The 6000-nt window shown below is 34.9% G+C and overlaps 1 long non-coding RNA gene across 1 annotated transcript; it reads left to right on the top strand.

Annotated features, from left to right (window-relative positions):
• The first annotated feature begins 492 nt into the window (after positions 1 to 492).
• Positions 493 to 4959, top strand: LOC108221745 (uncharacterized). Its single transcript, XR_010292314.1, has 7 exons — positions 493 to 1035; positions 1462 to 1621; positions 1701 to 1762; positions 2181 to 2241; positions 2356 to 2424; positions 2927 to 3762; positions 4084 to 4959. It is a non-coding gene; the product is annotated as an uncharacterized LOC108221745 (long non-coding RNA).
• The last annotated feature ends 1041 nt before the right edge of the window (positions 4960 to 6000 follow it).

Here is a 6000-nt window from a genome sequence, read left to right on the forward strand (position 1 = left end):
TAATATTTAAAATATAAATGATATAATTTTAAGCATCTATATTTTTATTCTATTTTTAGTTAGAAAATTAGTGTGCATGCAGGGGGGCCTCGTTATTATTTGTGGGATTAAATCAATTTATATTTTTTATACACATACTTGTTACTTTTCTAGTTATAATAAAATGCAAGGATTGGGTATATATTATTATATTAAAATAAATTTTTTATTCAACATGATTTTTTATGAAAATAAATAAAATTAAATGTGGTGGTTAAAAAAATAAAAATTAAAAAAGTAAACATGAAAGTGTTGAAAGATGAGGAAGAGAAAAATTTTAAAAAGTAGAAAACATGAAAAGCAGTAACGATGCATTCACGTGAGCTGTCAGCCACTACTGCGGTATCTATACTATCTATACTATCCTATAATAAGCCAACATAGGTATATTTTGTAGTCCTACTTTTTATTCACATTTTTTGGTTTCGTCTCTCCATTTCGTCTTTCCGTGCTCGTGCTATTCTACTGTCTAAAAAACCGTGTCCTGTTAGGACTCTCTCTCCATTGCAGACAAAACCAATTCCCAGTACATATATATGCATCTCTAAAAGACACTGCTGCCAGACGCATCAAACTCCACACAAGAATCACAGGGTTATACACACATACATACACAATGTCTAATCGCTACACACACAACAAAAACGAAGGCTCAAGAGGCGCATTCAATCCTAGAAAACAACAATTCGTCCCCAAAAACCCTAATTCATCAGCACAAAAACTCTCCGATTCTCTCCGTCACTCCGATTCCAGCGCCGTCGCATCGTCTGCGACCGCCGGAAACAGGCTCATACGGAAAGACGACGCTTCGGTGCCTAATCAGACGCGGAGTGGCAATTTTGTAAAATATTTGCCACATAATGAGGCGGTTGCTTCTGGATCGGATTGGCTGCTGATGTGGATTGGATCCTATTTAGTCGCAACGTGTTGTCGATTTGCTTAATCGAGAATTGTCGCGTTTGCTGAAATTGAATCCTCGGGAATTCTGGAAAGAAGGTTGTTGTAAATGCATAGCTTTCATATTTTGGTGGTTTGTTGTTTTGAATGTTTGGCTGATTACTGATGTCAATTTTCAAGTTTGCAGAGTAGTTCTTACAATTTTATCGTAGCGTTGTTAATTTAACGAATAATAATAATCTTAAGTAGCTTAGTATTCAGCTCACAGTTTTGCTGGAATTTATACAACTTAGTTCGTACTTAGTAGTATGTTTGACACCTTAGATTTCACACACAAATGATTATTTATTATTATAAAATAGAATGATATATTAGAAATAGAAGAGTGAATATGGTAAGACTTTGAGGTGATACATTGGTCTTAAATCAAATACTAATCCAGTGTAAAAAAGAACAATTGTTTCGATTTTAACGAATGGAATAATTATTACAGCATTCTGTTTATTTTTTCTATTGTTGTTACAGTGGCAGGTGATACATCCTTGCACGATTTTCTAGAAAGTTTCCTGAAATCTAGAACTAGATGGTATGATTTTCCATATCGCGGAGCTAGAGGAATTGTTGCAGGAACTATTGTTGGGGAGTATGAATTAAGTAGGCGTGTCTATATGGTACTATATCGAATGTAAGCTATATTCGCTCTTGTGAATCTGTTTTATTTGATTCCTTTGCCTTTACTAATGCTGGTTGCGATTTCTAATCAGATCTTCCAGTCCAGATCCAGGAGCTAAGGCTGGGGATAGTCTTAGTCCAAAAGATCATGCAGGTTAGTCATTACTTGCCTTCAGTTGTTAAGTTTGGATATCACTTGTTACTTGTAAACAGTGGCGGAGCCAGCATAAAAATAAAGAGGGGGATTTTTTCATCAATCTTTACATAAATTTGAGTTAAAATCTTAACATCTCTTTTAGATATTGATTTAAACATTTTGACGAGAATTAACATGAAAATTTGTCACGGCTTTCTGTTCGGATTCACATTTCGGTTTTTGTAACAAATATTTATGATTTATTCTACTTTTAAATTAAAAATTCTTTTCTTTGCCTTTAATTTTCAGAGTTGAAAGAAATAATACTTTGTACATTAATTATTTTTAGATTACAAAAAATATGGAATATACGTCAGATAATGTTGTACTACACGTATGCATCAGAGTACTGCCACTGTCAAATTACTATATGCAGTTTTCTTTATTGATTTTTTTATTTTGAGGCTGACTATATGCACTTGGATAAGCCAACATAGGTATATTTTGTAGTTCTACTTTTTATTCACGTTTTTTGGTATACCGCTTTTTCGTGTTCTTTTCGAGTATTGTTTTTGCTGTGTTGTTGTGTTAATTGGATTTACTGGTTCCAGAAAGGAACATTTGATGCAGAAGAGAAAGCGGTGAAGCTTAGGAGTGAACTCGTGGGCAATGCTGCTAAGGTATTATATGGTCACTGGAGCATACAAGTGCACGATATTTGTTAGGCAGATATTAATTTGTTGTGGTGCTAATTAAAAGCCCTATCAACAATTGAGAATTTTAGCAGAGATCAGACAGTTGTTGCTATTGGTAATTGAACGTTTGCCGGATTCTAGAAGTCGGTTTTTGTGTGGTTGATAAGTTTGAGATTGTCTTTCCTTTTCATTTATTATACTCTTGACGCCTGCACAATGAGGACTGAGGAGATGATTTGCAGCCTCTGCTCCTCAGTGATACTGCACATATTTTATCTAGCGCATATCCTCTGTTTCCTGAACTAATTTCTCTGGGTTAAAGTGGCTCTGTTTCCATAGTTGAACATATGTACATTCATAGCAAAATTTGGATAAAAAGGTTAAATTTTGGCATTACTGGAGAAGCTAAAAATATTTCATGTTTCTCTTGTTACAAACATGTGAAGGTGAAGCTAAAAATATTTCATGTTTCTCTTGTTACAAACAGGTGAAGGATATTACTCGGAATTTTAAGCTGGTTGATGGAGAACTCACCTATGAAGTTGAAATGGCAACTGGATCCGTAAGCCTTCAGCCACACTTAAAAGCCTCACTAAAGAAGCTGTGAAATAAAATCAGTTACTTGGCAAGTATAAAAATTGTTAAGTTGCTTATGCGGCTCTATCCAGTTTCAAGTTTTCCTTTTGCGGCTTCTTTTTCTGCAAATGTTTTCCTAGCAAGTTGTGTTTCGAGCTGTTAACTGACTGGGTGGCATCACCGAAACTTATGCATCACAGTAACATTTGCCTAAAAGTTATGTGGTATTTGGGAATTAGCATATCACAATTCTTGATGTTTCGAGTTAAAAAATTCGTAGCTGGCATTTAGTGCGTCGTCGCTGTGACTCTTGTAACACTATACTTGGGTATATTTGTCAATCCTTGCTCTAATGCTCTCATAACGTGGGAACATCCTATCTGGCTTATTTATTCTACATATCTCGTTTGTCTTAATAATATCTTTGATGAATTGCAATCCATTTCACCCACTTATACGCTGCCCTGTAGTTGTAATCTCATGTTCAGAACTCTCTCTCCCAATAGAGATTGCAGACAAAACCAATTTTGGGTCATCTATCTATCTATATACAACACATATGCACAAGTCGAGCTTGCCGCTTAAAGTGAGTTGATCAAAATCTGAAAATGGCGAGCGGCGGCATAGCTAGAGAACTCACTTCCAAAGAGGCCGACATTCAGAAGATGTTGGCGGCTGAGGTGCATCTTGGTGCCAAAAATTGTGACTTTCAAATGGAACGTTATGTCTTCAAGCGCCGCAACGATGGTACTTTTTACATCACATTTTGTTTCTTTCTTGTTTTTCTTTACTTTCTTATATCCCGATATATAAATCAAACCAAACCAAACATATTTGGTATATCGCGCTCACATAGAAATTTTAATCTCGGTAAATTAATAATTTTAATAAATGTTGTTTATTACTCCCGTGAAGGATGAATAATTAGTTTCGTTGTATATATGTCTTGATATTGGTTAAATCTGGGAGTAGTTTATGTCGGAATTGTGTACTTTAAGGGTCAGATAGGATATAGAGTGATTAGATAGTTTATTGTGTTGGCTTGATTAGGTGTATTTTAATGAGTAGGTATTTATATTATCAATTTGGGCAAGACATGGGAGAAGCTTCAGATGGCAGCCAGAGTCATTGTTGCCATGAAGAACCCCCAGGACATTATTGTCCAGTCTGCCAGGCCCTATGGTTAGAGAGCGGTGTTGAAATTTGCTTAGTACACGGGTGCCAATGCTATTGCTGGCCGTCACACTCCCAGTACTTTTACTAATCAGTTGCAGACGTTGTTTAGTGACCCCGTCTCCTCATTTTGACCGATTCAAGAACTGATCACCAGGTTAGTTAGCATTTAATTGTCGAGCTTGCTTTTTATTTCGCTTAAGGATTATATTTTGGCTATATATATATTGTAATTATTTTCATTGTATTTACTTGATTGACTAAAAGCGAAGTAACCTCCAACTGCTGCTACTGTGTTTATGTTCCTGCTACTATATTTATATATATTCAAGTCTTGACTACTAAAAATGCCTATAATAATAACAGACTGTTGTGTGACTTTTTATGTCCCAAATAGTTGAGATATAATCATTAAAAGTATTACCAAAGTATTCTCGGGAATCTAATATAATGGAAGGCCTGGTGTTATTAATTGGTGGTTAGTTTTAAATATTTTGCCTAGATTATTTATTTTATAAGGTCTTATATACCTTTAACAGACTACGCTTGGGACAACCATGAACGACTTGCTCCTCTGGATTACATTGTAGCATTGAAAGATGATGAATTTGTTTATACTTATGATAACGTGGCAAAAGTAGTGCAGGGTTACCTAAAATCTCCCTCCCTCCCTGTCTGTTAGCTGAAGTGTTGTTTTCTATAATTTGAATCAATTGGTGATATAGGTTTTATATCATCAAATATGTCATATGTTGGCATTTCATATAGATGTGCTGTCATTTGTTTGTCAGCAATATAGTTGTGCTATTTTTTGATATAACTCCTAGGTAATGTTTAAATTTAATGTTACCCATTATAAGGAGTGTCATAATAATACACTTTTTTAATTTGTTTGTTAGGCCGATTAAACTCACTATATATAATAATATAGTGAACACAATCCAAGACAAACACAAGTATAAGAGAATAATTCAATAAACTCTTATTCACAAAACTCAGTAGTTTACAAATAATCTCTTAGTGATTTATACTTTATCACTAAGAGCTGCTAGGTTGCACGTATGATATTCAATCGATAACTCATCTAGAGTAAACCCTAAGCTGTGTTTATATACACAGTTACATGATATCTACTGATTGATTTACAATTATCTGCTTCCTAAAATAATCTAATCAGTAGCTATCCTTCTGCTGTCCTGATCTGCACAATCTCTCTTGATCTTTATCTTCCTTACTTAGTCAGATATGCTCCTGAAAACCAGCCGCCTGCAAACTCTGATCATCGCTTAAACTCTGATCCAGCTGGCAGTTGTTAAACTCTGATTTCCAGCTAAACTCTGATATTTGCTTCTGCACACTAAACAAGTTAGATACCTATGACATCATCAAATATGTAACAATCTCCCCCAACTTGTACATTAGACAGAATGAACAAGTTCTATATATTTACTGATGATGTCAAAAACAATCAAGGACAAATGCAAGAAATAATTAATCTGCATAAATAAATTATAACTTACAGATTGAGCAGAACTAATTACAACTTACAGTACATATCAGAACTTAGTCAGCCAATCAATCTATACCCATAGCTCTCCTTAACAAACTGAGTAATCAGCTTTTCTTCAATTTGCTTCAGAGTCTGTATCATTTGAGCTTTGACAGTCTTGAGTTCTTCATCTTCATCTCCTGTCTGGTATATGGCTGATCTCAAAGCATTTGCTTTGCTTCTTTTCATCGCTTCTCCCAACTGAATCACTCTGGGCCTGTCTGCTTCATTATTATAACCCAAGACTCTGATATTTGCAATAG

Source organism: Daucus carota, chromosome 5 (assembly GCF_001625215.2).
Source record: "Daucus carota subsp. sativus chromosome 5, DH1 v3.0, whole genome shotgun sequence".
Taxonomy (NCBI): Eukaryota; Viridiplantae; Streptophyta; class Magnoliopsida; order Apiales; family Apiaceae; genus Daucus; species Daucus carota.